Genomic DNA, 13,756 nt, shown 5'->3' on the forward strand with positions numbered 1-13,756 from the left:
ACACACACACACAGAGTTTTCATCATTATATAGTAAGATTCACATAAATCCTCACCAGTAGCACTACAAACATCTCTAACTGTACTGCTAATGATTTTACTAATGCTGCGTCTTTACTGCTCAGGTAATAAGTTTCTTTCTCACCCTGCCATTCACTCCTTGCACGTATGCTCACTCACTATCTCAAGGTGTCACTGGGTGTTTCTCAAAGTCAAGGATCCTTCCTGCAGAGGCAAGGCAAGAGTCCTCCCTAGCATTCAGTGAACACACATTGGAACAGGCTAACAAGTGTCCCCAGGTGTGAGTCATTAACCCTCAGCAGACTGAGGGAGTTTCAGGGTACTGTGATGATTTTGGCACTCTCCATTGTTGTTGTACTATTTTACCAGATGTAGCAGTATTTTCAGAGTCATGCAACTTTTAGGGAGAATTTATCTCTGGATCATACTTGTGGTGTAATGAAGTAAAGACAACAGCTGAAAAAAGTTCTAAATTATCATTTACAGTATGAACACAGATTCACACACATAATCACTTTGTTATTTCAAAGTGTTTCAGATTTTATGTGTGTGTCACCACACACTCTGCTACAATAATATGAATAGCAGATCTGATCTGATAAACTATGCTGCTCTGAAACAGCTGACCTGCTGCCTGTGCAGTAATCCACTGAAGTAAGTTCACCTCAAAACAAATGAGTGATGCTTTGACCTGCAGGATATTCTCATGTGTCTACTCTGGCCATTCTCACTGCAATTCCCCCGAAAAAATACACTAATTGAATGATCCTTGACATTGGAACAGTCCTTTAGCAGAGGTCGATGACGTAGCGTCCTTCAAATTAGGCCGTTTGAGGATCCTTGATTAACTTTGAGAAACACCCACATCTGGGTAGGTCAACTGAGTCATCAGCTGATTGACAATCAACCCTCTCTGTCTTCCATCCGTCCATCCATTTTCATCTGCTTATCCGGGGCCGGGTTGCGGGGGCAGCAGGCCGAGCAAAGCATCCCAGACATCCCTCTCTCAGACAACGCTCTCCAGCTCCTCCTGGGGGACCCCAAGGTGTTCCCAGGCCAGATGAGATATGTAATCCTTCCAGCGTGTTCTGGATCTGCCCCGGGGCCTCCTACCAGTGGGAGGTGCCGGGGACACCTCCAGTGGGAGGCACCCAGGAGGCATCCTAGTCAGATGCCCGAACCACCTCAACTGACCCCTTTTGACGCAAAGGAGCAGTGGCTCTACCCCGAGCTCCCTCCGGATGTCCGAGCTCCTCACCCTATCTCTAAGGCTGAGCCCAGCCACCCCATGGAGGAAACTCATTTTCACCGCTTGTATCAGCGATCTCATTCTTTCGGTCAGAGTTCATGACCATAGGTGAGGGTTGGTTGCCTATCATCTTACTGCTCCTCATTTTAAATACGGTTCTTTCCCTGCCGTAGTTCTTTCTCTATTTATCTTGCGGCTGCTCAGATTTCCCTAAATCATAAAATATCTCCCTCTGGTGTCCAAGTACCAAAGACTTCTGCTAAATCTTAATCAGCACAAATCATCTGCTAATCTGTGCACTCATATTCTGTATTAAATATTATCTTTACTTCATTCTTCTGTCTCTCCTCATTAAATTGCATTTATGCTGCAGAGGGAGTGCCACACAGTAGAAATCAACAAATCTAAGCAGGATATGAGAGGTTAAAGGGCATTTCCACCAACACAGTCGATTTCAATCTATTTCTGGTGTGAATGTATTTAGCATCCGAGTGGCCAACTCACTGCAAATGAAGATGACAGCTATTTTTTTTAGGAGTTACTTGATTTGATATTAGATACCTGAATACAAACAACCCATTATTAGACCAGTGTTTTTACAGCTTTTAGTCAATACACCAAAAATATGCACTCTTTTCTACATCCCCGCTGACCATTTCCTCAAGCATAGCACAAATTATATATGTGTTTTGTATTTTCTTCCCTCCAGGCAGCTCTCGCGTGCTTTCAACTACAATATGAAAGTCAACTTGAACAAGCCTCAAAGTGCCAGAGAGACATAATCCATTGTAATCTGATTCTATTATTGACAGAGTTACATTATCATTGCACGATGGTGCAGGTGGGAGTACATAAAAGAAAAACATCAGAATCTTATCAGCATGTATAGTTATCTGACTGATCTGCTGTTGAGTCAGCCAGTGTGGGATAGTTTGAGATTTGTAACTTTAGTGGCTGATCTATTTAAGTATCTTTTCTGACAAAACAATCACTAGTAATGACACTGAGCTAGCAGAACTGTTTCTAAAATGCTTTGATTGTTACATTTGCTCACAGCTAGCACAGCAGTGTTTATGTAATGCAATGCTTTACTTTTTGTCACAGCTGTGTTGAGAAGAATTGTGTTTTGCATACACATGTTTGAAATTTATTGAGTTTGCCCAGTGGCAAAGTTGCAATGAGATGAGCTTTAGACAATCACAGTATAAGGGCAATATGAAAAGTCATCAGTGGAGAGTTCAAAGACTAATTAGGCTAATTAGGATTCCCTCACGAGGATACCAGCAAACTATCCATGGTTGGAGTCAGAATGGAGGTCACACTTTCATTCATTGATATATTCAAATAGCCACACTATTTTTCACCAATGCATGTACGTGTATGGGACTTCCAGGCTTTTGTTTCTGGGTTTAATCTGTCTACTTATAATTTTAAGTTCTCCTTGAAAGGGGAACCTCCTCACAGACAGGCTAATCTTTGTACAGACTGAGAGGGACCTGACAACAGCAGCTTTGTGTTAACAAGATGACAAACAAGACTCGGCCAACATCACTATGGTACATTTCTTTTCAGACATAAGGTTTCATGAAAACTGTAATTTTCAAAAAATATGCAGTGATACAGTTCCAAGAATGATGCACGCTGACATATTTACAGTAAGATATGGTCAGAGAGCCCATTTGGACCTGGTATTTACATGCGTCTTGGGCAATCTAATCACAAGTGAACAGCGCTAAATACAAGTGTAAACAACACATTCTCACTCCGACCTCGTCACATATTGACGTTTGGTCATGGACTTTCCACGTCCACATACAACATGCAAGGTACCCTGGGTGCGTGGGTTGTTGATGTTCTGGGACACCGTGTCAAATTCGGCCTGTTACATTCAATGTCGTACTCGTTGTCCTCTGCTTATCCGGGCCTCGGGGTTCCCAGGCCTCTTTCAAAATACACTTCCATTTTCACAGGAAATTTACATTATGCATATAGTCTCTTTCAAAATAAATGCATCACATTAGTACAACAAACCCAAATGGTTGGGTTTAGACAACAAAAACATGTGGTTAGGTTTAGGAAGAAAGAACAGGGTTTGGCTTTAGAATCTTGTGGGATGCGAAAATTGCCCTCTCAGATGAAAGTTGGTGCTTGTTGGACCCATCCACCACCTCTCCCGCTGCCCCAGTTGGAGTTTGGGTGCCTTAACTTTTGTCCTTGTTCTGTCGCATATCCCCCCTGATGCTGCCGGGCGCTGTTAAACTATAATAGCAACCAGCGGTGTATCATGCCTAAGCGCCGGATTTCAACGACTTTAGAGACCAGGCTTATATAAACAAGCACCGAGATGCATTGTGATCCAATCACTCAAACCACTTGCCGAGGTGGTCTGAGACACATTTGACCACATATCTTTTGTAGTATAAACACTAATGAGTCTTGATGGATCCCTAACAAGAACTAGGCTACATCATCAGTGCAGGACGTGGTGGTTGTTTTGGTGACAACACCCTGATGCTTTTTAACTTACCCATTGTATGCTGAGTTGGACAAAGCGTAACCTAAACGTTCATCATTTTGCCCCATGGATGGACACATGTTGAATTCTGCTGACAGAGATATCTCCAGCTGTACTGACATAACCGGTAACTTGACTAGCAAGAACGCTACAGAGCATCTAGCAAAAGTGTGGATGTAATAACTGTGCACAGGGCTGTAAAGAAATCTGAACATAAGTGGTCAGCTGGAGACGCACAATAAACGCATGTTAATACCAACTCTAAACAGGCTCAGATATATGTTTGCTATGATTTTATTTCACTGAATCTGCAGTTTGTTCATTTAAATACTTCATAGATTCGTTGAACAGATGGAATTTTCCATAAAGTCTTGGGCACTTGTGAAGTCAGAGGACCACTTGCTGTGTAGCCACATGGTGGACATTCCCTGCACTGTTGTGTTGACATCAGGGGGTGTGTGCAGCATCATGGCCTACGTGGTTGGTGGAGGAAGTTGCAAAGAGACGAGAGTGTTGGGCATCCACCCACTGTAGTCATACTGCAACGAATGAACAGCTCATTGACAAAGATTAAAAACATTTTATAAAGCATCATGTATAAACCATATCATCCTTACCATTGATCAATAATATGTCAATATAATTTGTGATATGTTTGTGAAATGCTCTGCAGTAACAGCCACATTATGTATCATAACTCAATTTAAAATAAAAGACCGACCCTCAGAGAGATAAACAAAGGAGACAGGATAATCAGTTATTTTTCACTGACCAAGCAATACCAACTCAGCCACAATATAAAACCTCTGAGGGGTCCTTGAGAAATCATGAAAACAGCAAGAATTAATATATTTAAATTAAAGAAGAAGAAAAATTATGTCAATAAATGTATCAAGCAGAGTAATGCTAATATAAAATAAGGATTTTCTGAATAATAAAACATTAACTTGTCTTTAAGGACACCTGTTTCTGGTGGGAAATAAATCCATGTTCAAAAACGTCTCCAATCCACCTCTGCAGTTCAGAGTCTTGGCAAACCTCAGTGTCATTCTTGTAGTGCTCCCTTCACAAACATTTATGAAAAGCAGAAATCAGCTTAAATTATTTCAAACTACAACACTGTGACAGATTCTGATCAGGTTTTAGACCACCACACACCGCAGCCCTTCCAGGGGCATCTGACATATTGTTTTGCCCTTTCTACAATTTTGTATCATTGCCTTGACATCTTTCAGAAACACTCATGTCACACAGCAAATGAAAACGGCAATACAGTTTGACTCGGCTTCTCCTCCTGTAGATGCTCCCTGCTGCGGCACCGCAGCACATCAGCACGGAATACATGGAAACATAAGAACTAACGTGCAAGAAGCCTTGTTAACAACCCCCACGACACCAACATAAAGTTGTTTTGCTCTTCGCCGAGGGTTGGGGGGTTAGACTTTTATTCTGCTTATTAAAATTGAAACCATTGTTTCTGCTGCCTCTCTGACTTCTTTCCATTTTGCGAGGAAGGCTTGTTTATTGTGCAGTTACCGCTTTGACTTTTCAAACAGTATTTGTTGAAGTCAGAGAGACCGGTCTCTGCAGAGCTGCTTTCATTTCAAAACAGCCCACAGAACTTGGCTCAGTAACTTGTGTGTTTCCTTAATGTATAAAACACTTCACTTCATGGGCACCTGGGAGCTGAGAAGACTTTCTGACACTAGTTGTGCCTGATGCAGGGGAAAGAAAGAAACCAAACCAAGACCCAGCATTATTATTAGGTGTAGATTTTTCCCTTCTCCTTTTCTCTTGCTCATCTAAATTACAATCACTTGGACGGCAAATATGGCAGTAAACATTATAAAAGTGCAGGTTTTAGTTAGACTGCGTATAACTTATGACATTGCCAGTGACTACAGTGCCTGTGGATGATGTCCCAAAGCTTGAGTCCATCATCCCTGTAGTAGAAGTTCGTCACTTCCTCCAGGCCATGGTCAACAATGTCTTCTTTTATGCAGAAGACAGTGAACTCTGCAGGATTGTGACCATACCCTCTCCATCAGGAGCTGTAAACTAGCAAACGGTCAAATATAAAAGGAATACAATTAGAGACAATTACTATACATGATTTTTTGGGGAAAAAATGTATGTAGATAATGGCCCCCTGAGCTTGGTGGTCTTTTTATACCTCTGTGAAAACTCCAGTCTTATAAGAACGAGTCGAGCCAGGTAGTTGATCTGCAGAGTGTAGCGAGTGTGAGGTACGGTGAGCGGAGAGAAAGAGGAAACTGTTAGAAACACTCTTACGTGTTACAAAGGCAGACATCTTGATGCTTCTGTACCATTTAGTAGTGTGAAATAGAAATACATTCTCCCTTTCAGTTACCTTGTACAGTGGATGCACCATGGGAAGCAAACACTTCAGCCAGAAGATGAGTGTGCAGCAAGTAAACACTGAGTTGATGCTCAATGAAATGGCCGTCAACAAGTCGTAGTCAGAATCAGTAGGAAAGAAGACTGGAGTCTGCTTCAGCTGCAGGAGAAGGAAGTTAGATACTGATTATTGATTCACAGAACATTATCATTGAAATTGCACTGTGTAAGGTTGCAACAAAGACTTGTGTCCTATCATCACCTTCAGGCTCCAAGTCTTTTTACCCTGTTTCCATATTTGTTGGGAAAGTTTTTTGGAGAACCCACAGCAAAAAGTGAAACAACAAGCAGGATGACAAATTATTATTCGAGCTGTCAAGCAAATGTATTGCCAGACGGAAATCCCCCCCCCCCCCGAGCTGGCTGCTCGAGCTTTAAACATTTTCCATGGACCCAAATAAGTCCTTTATAATGAATATCTGCTTTAACAAGCCACAGTTTTTCTTATTTTTAATACATTCATGATGACAATACTGGGGTGTGTCCATTATAAATCAATTGCACAAAACTTGGCATGTGGCATCTGTTTTCTGTATATAAATAACATATAAATCAACAATGCCAGACAGTTACTGCGTATTTGAGCTGTATGTCTGATCATGGATTGTCTTTCACTTAAATGGCCATGACTCCTTCAGCTTTCATCTAAGTACCTGCAGACTTTTAAAAGAATATCTATGTGTGAAAATAAGCATGTCCACTGAGGCATATCTAAATCCAGGGATCAGGTATTCAAAACAAAATATGGTATATAGGCAATTCTATCAATGTCCAAAACTGTATGTTACTAATAAAGTCCACATGATGGTGCTATAAAAAAACTTGATGTTAAAACACATCAAACAAGGCCATAAATCCAATGCCCTCTGTCAAATAAACAAACTCAATCCAAGCCTCGCTATCCAGCAGTAAATCTCAAAACTATCCTCCACTGAAATTTATATGCGTCCTGTCATATTAATGTCCAACTCAAGCATCCTATAAATCTGTAGGTCAGTCTCACCTGAATAGCAATCGGCATCAGCTTATTATCAGGTGTTTTATGGAGCGGGACGAGGGGAGCCATCAAGTACTGCTTCTTCCTGTTGATTGCACGGTTGCACGCCATCCAAATGCTTGAGGTTACATAGAAATATGCTGCCTTTCTGTCTGAATGTTTACAGCAGTTATAATTTTTTACATTTGGGCATGATGAGATATTAAGTGTGACAGAAAGTCATAAACTGAATATGTCACAGTATTGATATGTACTTTTCTACAGATAACTGCTGACAGGGTTTAACTGCTACAATAGCTCTGCAATATAATAATGAAGAAGAAGAAGAAGAAGAAGAAGACTTTTCAAAAAACAGAATTACAATGTGCTGTACAGACATAAAACACAGCAAAGCATTGACACTGCTACCTGCTACTACCTGACAAAGTATCAGGTAGCAGTGCAAGTATTATTGTGGCAATTAAAAATATGAATGTAAAAACAGTCAAATTAATTTAAAAAAACACACAAAGTAAGTTAATAAGTAAAAATGAAAATAAAATTTAAATAAAAATAATTAAAAATTAAATATAATAATAATAAGTAAATAAATAAATAAAAGATGTATTAGAATCAATAATTTAAAGCAGTTTAAATTGATTTAATTTAATATGTTTATATAAGTGTATAATCGCTATAAAATAAAATTTGTTTGGTTTTCGTAGCCTTATAATTATGCTTTTATATATATATATATATATATATATATATAGCAAGGGCCTTGCTTTAGAGAGGTCGCCATCTTGCGCCGCCATGTATGTACGGCAGACCGAGCGGACAATCCAGCCAGCCAGAGAACACGTTTCGCGTGTATAAATAAACCAACGAAGACAGCGGAAGGAAGGAAGAAGAAGGAGGAAACAGCAGAGAGTGTTAGTAGTTCGTCGATAGAGAGTAGTGAAAAGTTTTTTTAGTTATAAAGTTTGCGAATGAACCACACTTACCACGCAACAGGAGAGAATGAACCCGAACTGTCATCTGCAAGGAAAAGAAGACGCAACTTCACTCCTTGTGATGCACTCTCTGCGGCGCTTTTCCTCCTGATGATATGTCTCCCCAACGATGGTAGCAGTAGCACCGAATCCCATTCTGTGCAACCAAATGGGAGCGGAGGATTCAGCCTCTCTTCAGCATCCAACACATGGTGTTCCTCATCTGTATGCTCCGGCTCAAACAGGTATGGCTCTGGGTCTGTGTCCGCTACAAGAAACTCTTCAAAACCGCGTTCAAAGTCGTCCATTGCAGCTACTATAGTCCGGAGATATTGCTAGGCTAAATAAACAGCTGAGTTTTGTTTACAGGCTACGCTGTCAGTCAGTGTGCAGGCTGGAGATTGGTGGAGCAGAGAGGGGAGGGGGTACCCGCTTGGTACTGTAAACGAGTATGTGTGTATGAAGTGTGTGTGTTACGCCAGAAGAGTCAGAGTTTGGGATGGAGTCTTTTACCCCCTGGAGTGTTACCGGAGTTTTTGGAGTGCTCAAATAAATGGGCCTTTTTCCGGAACGCTCCTCTGGTCTCCTGCTCATGAGTGATTCATTACAATATTGTAACATGGTTTAGATTTCTAAATAAACATTCACCTCGTCGCTAGATAGACCTACTTCTGAAAAACTTCTGAAAAACTGAGCCCTGCAATCTAGAATTTGACCACTGATGTCACTGTTTTCAACGGTTTTCAACACATTTTACACACTGGCCCTTTAATTGTAACACTGTTGTATTAAGTAAAGTTTTTAACATACTGAACCCTGATTTCTTGCTTAAACTGAATCTCAAGTCACTTGGCAGTGGAGTTAAGCAGTTTAAAGTCATATTAATCATTCATGTAAAAAGTGTACTGTCTTAAAAAAGGCCTATATTTCAGTTAAGCAGCTCCCACAATGGAGAAACACCATGCCATCAGCGACAGGGAGGTTCTTGAGCAGGACTATGCAGCATTGGATCAAAAATGGGGTTTACACCATTGAGATACCGGTAGCCAGTATTGTCCCTCCAGTGTTGCTGTGCAAAGTCTGGAGAGAAAGCAGGAATTACCACCTGTGTTTTAGCCTGAACTCATAATTTTACCATAGATAGACATACGTGCTTTTCAGCTGCAGTACATTGTTATTTATGATAAGGTGGTATCAGACAGTCCCTTCAGGTTCAGCTCTGTCAGCCTGGGCAATCAAAACAGGAAGTATTAGTGTTTTGATGCACAAAAAATAGAACAGACTGATTAAGGACGGCAATTTTTAATTATGGTAAAGTACAGTCTAACACACTGTATATTCTTACAACAAAAACACTCTTTTAACAAGATTAAAATTATTCGTACATCACAGAAAGGACAGACAGGTTTATGTGTCACTAACATTAACAATATCATGGGTAAGCCCAGGTAAATGATGGTTGAAATGTGTCCTCTGCATATCCCTATTTTAAAACAACACACACATGCAATTAAGGAGGAGAGCAGAGTCGGCCACATTATGGCACCCCTGGAGCATAATGCTCCCCTGGGGCACCATGTGGCTGGAGCAGTTTGGGGTTCAGTGTTTGCCCAGGAGGCAAACTGGCACAACTCCAGCTGCCAGTCCACATCCCATACTTGGTATGTACAGGGACTTGAATTGTCAACTCTCTAGTTCCCAAGCCAAGTCCCCATGGACCCGAGCTACTGCCGCCCGAGAGAGTAATGGGCTCGTCAGGGATGAACACACAGCACTGTTCTCACCTATATAACTGCTCTCTCAGATTCAGCTCCTTCTCTCTACTGTACTTGCAAAGATGACGGTTGTCATCAAAGGCTGAAGAAAAAAAATAGGATTATGAAATTAACATTTTCTACTTTTATTTGGGGGGGAGGGGTGGGGGTAAATAAAAGCATAAACAGCACAATATTCTGTAATAGTCCAAAGCTCCACAAACTTGTTCCTCCTCTGCACAGGTGATTCTAGCTGTTAGTGATCCAGCTGTTGATGGGAAAGTTGTAGGTGTCTCCCTCTGGGGAATTCACTTTCACCTTGCAGGGAAACCAGGAGTCTTCTGGGAACAGTGGAAAAGGCTTTCTGTCAACCTCAATCAGCACCTGCTTTCCAAGAGAGGTGGGACAGGACACGGAAAATTTAGACAGAGAGAGGGTGAGAGAGGCTCTGTGCTCTGTTTGTGTGCAGATGCACAGTAAGGACAAACACAGGCACAGTTACAAATTGTAAATACAGCATTGTTAGAATTAAATCAATTTCTTTGTATCTGAAGTGTTACTTATGCAGATCAGGCTTGGCATTATGCTGCGCTTATTGCAAACGCAAGTGCAGGAGCAATTTAGTGCCTTAAAGTGCCAAAGATGACCACTACAAAATCACATCAACATTGATTTTGGCCTCATTTTGATTTTAACTTTTCATCTAGGACACATTTTAAATGCAGATCAAAACACAATATTCATGTGTGTCCATATTGGGTTTCAATCACATATTGGGTGACTCTTGACAGTTATTTTCACAGATGCTTTTAGGATGCACGATACCCTCCATTCAAAAGTTTATTCGGTAAAACAGTAACACTTTCAGGGTAATATCTTCATCATCATTATGTTTCCAGAGCTTTATCATACATATATACATATATATACAGTGCCCTCCAAAAGTATTGGAACAGTCAGTCCAATTCGTTTACTTTTGTTGTAGACTGAAAACATTTGGGTTTGACATCAAAAGATGAATATGAGACAAGAGATCAACATTTCAGCTTTTATTTCCAGGTATTTACATCTGGATCTGATACACAACTTAGAAGATAGCATTATTTGTAATGGAACACAACATTTTTAGGTGAGCAAAAGTATTGGAACATATAAACTTAAAATAGATTAAAGTGAATGAGACTTAATATTTAGTTGCAAATCCTTTGCTTTCAATAACTGCATCAAGCCTGTGACCCACTGACATCACCAAACTTTTGCATTCTTCTTTTGTGATGCTTTTCTAGGCTTTCACCACAGCCTCTTTCAGTTGTTGTTTGTTTTGGGGGGTTACTCCCTTCAGTCTCCTCTTCAGCAGGTAAAATGCATGCTCTATTGGGTTTAAGTCTGGAGACTGACTTGGCCAGTCTAAAACCTTCCACTTCTTGCCCCTGATGAACTCCTTTGTTGTTTTGGCAGTGTGTTTTGGGTCGTTATCTTGCTGCATGATGAAGGATCTCCCAATCAGTTTGGTTGCATCTTTCTATCTCTTGTAGACTTCTGAGTTCATTTTGCTGCTGCCATCATGTGTTACATCATCAATGAAGATGAAAGAGTCCGTCCCAGAAGAAGCCATGCAAGCCCCAGCCATGACATCACCTCTACCGTGTTTCACAGATGAGCTTGTATGTTTGGGATCATGAGCAGATCCTTTCTTTCTCCAAACTTTCGCCTTACCATCACTTTGGAAAAAGTTAATCTTTGTCTCATCAGTCCATAAAACTTTTTCCCAGAATTTTTGAGGCTCATCTCTGTACCTTTTGGCAAATTCCAGCCTGGCCTTCCTATTCTTCTTGCTAATGAGTGGTTTGCATCTTCTGGTGTAGCCTCTGTACTTTTGTTCATGAAGTCTTCTGCGAACAGTAGATTGTGATACCTTCACTCCTGCCCTCTGGAGGTTGTTGCTGATGTCACTAACAGTTGTTTTAGGGTCTTTCTTTACAGCTCTCACAATGTTTCTGTCATCAACTGCTGATGTTTTCCTTGGTGTACCTGTTCGACGTCTGTTGCTTAGTACACCAGTGGTTTCTTTCTTCTTCAGGACATTCCAAATGGTTGTACTGGCTATGGCCAATGTTTGTGCAATGGCTCTGATTGATTGTCCATCTTCTCTCAGATTCACAATTGCTTCTTTTTCACCCATAGACAGCTCTCTGGTTTTCATGTTGGTTCCACCTCTAAATGCAGTCTGCACAGGCAAAACCTATCGTACCCAATCTGAAACTGAGCTCAGACATCCAGTGCTATTTATTGTTTGAATAATCAATGTAATTGGGAGACACCTGGGCAACAAAACACACCTGTCAGTCACATGTTCCAATACTTTTGCTGTCATGAAAAATGGGTGGGTTCAAACAAAAGGTGCTATCTTCTAAGTTGTGTATCAGATCCAGATGTAAATACCTGGAAATAAAAGCTGAAACGTTGATCTCTTGTCCCATATTCATCTTTTGATGTCAAACCCAAATATTTTCAGTCTACAACAAAAATAAAGGAATTGGCCTCACTGTTCCAATACTTTTGGAGGGCACTGTACATATATATATATATACATATATATATATATATATATATATATATATATATATATATATATTAAAAAATGGAAAATGTTGTGAGAATAAGACAGAAATTCACAAACACAACTACAACAAAGCAAGATTAGAGCAAATTTCAATAATGTGAAGAATGTGTAGGATATAGATAAAAAATATTAAGAAGCTTAATTTACATGTAAATATGCTAAATGAAATAGGTTTGGCACTGTGTTTAATTAAGACTTTGCTCTGATAATTAAATGGCAAATCAGCCTCAGTCATTTCATATTGATATACACAATGTGTGTCTCACATTTATAGCACATAAAATTCACAAAAAAAAGCTTAATTGAAAGTTTTGACTTTAGTTACATGTCCAGAAAATAACAACACTAAAACAATAATAGTTATAAAACATTTGTCATTGTTTATTACAAAAATATGTGATACTGTTCTGTAGATTAATTGGCACAAACAGGCTCACATACAGATCAAGCTGTAGCTCAGTTATTAAGCATTATTGACACCGTCTGATAATCAAATGGCCACACTATTTTCTATCACCACTGGATTCATGTATGTGTATGGGGCATCCAGACTCCTGTTTCTGGCTTTGATGACTGCCCACCACGTCAAGCTCCCCCTGGAAAGCCTTTATTATCTAGTGTAAAAAAGTGCTTTGAGTTGTCGCAAGACTAGAAAGGCAACAAACAATATCAAAAAATTGTTAATAAATGAGTTTTATTAACAAGGTCATGGTAGGCGTATTTTTTTTTTTTTTTTACATCTGGAGAGATCTTCCAGTTTATGCAATGAGCTAAGAAAAGCTCCGTACTTGACACACAGACATTAGAGTGGTGTTGACCTACTCAGCTAACTCTCGTCAAGAAAGTGATTACTGCCATAATACATATGATCATATTTGGATATCCCCTGTCAGAGCTACAAGAATCAACCACACTAGTCAAAGCTTTAGTAAATGTATGCCCCTCTCATATCGCCAACATTCTCTATCAAGGATTCTCAGGCAGGAACATTTAGAAACATCATTCATGGTGTTTGCTTGCAACTAACTCTTAGTTAATGGTCAGTTTTTGGGTAGCTCCCAAACAAATGTCATGAAGCAGCTAATCAATAGTTCATGATTAGGTATTCAAAAACAACTGATGGAACTAATTAGGAGCAAATGAGGAACTTAGTTATAGGTCAGTTTTTGATTAACCCCTAATCAGATGCCACAAAGCAGCTAATCAGTA

This window comes from Epinephelus lanceolatus, chromosome 3 (genome assembly GCF_041903045.1).
Source record: "Epinephelus lanceolatus isolate andai-2023 chromosome 3, ASM4190304v1, whole genome shotgun sequence".
NCBI lineage: Eukaryota > Metazoa > Chordata > Actinopteri > Perciformes > Serranidae > Epinephelus > Epinephelus lanceolatus.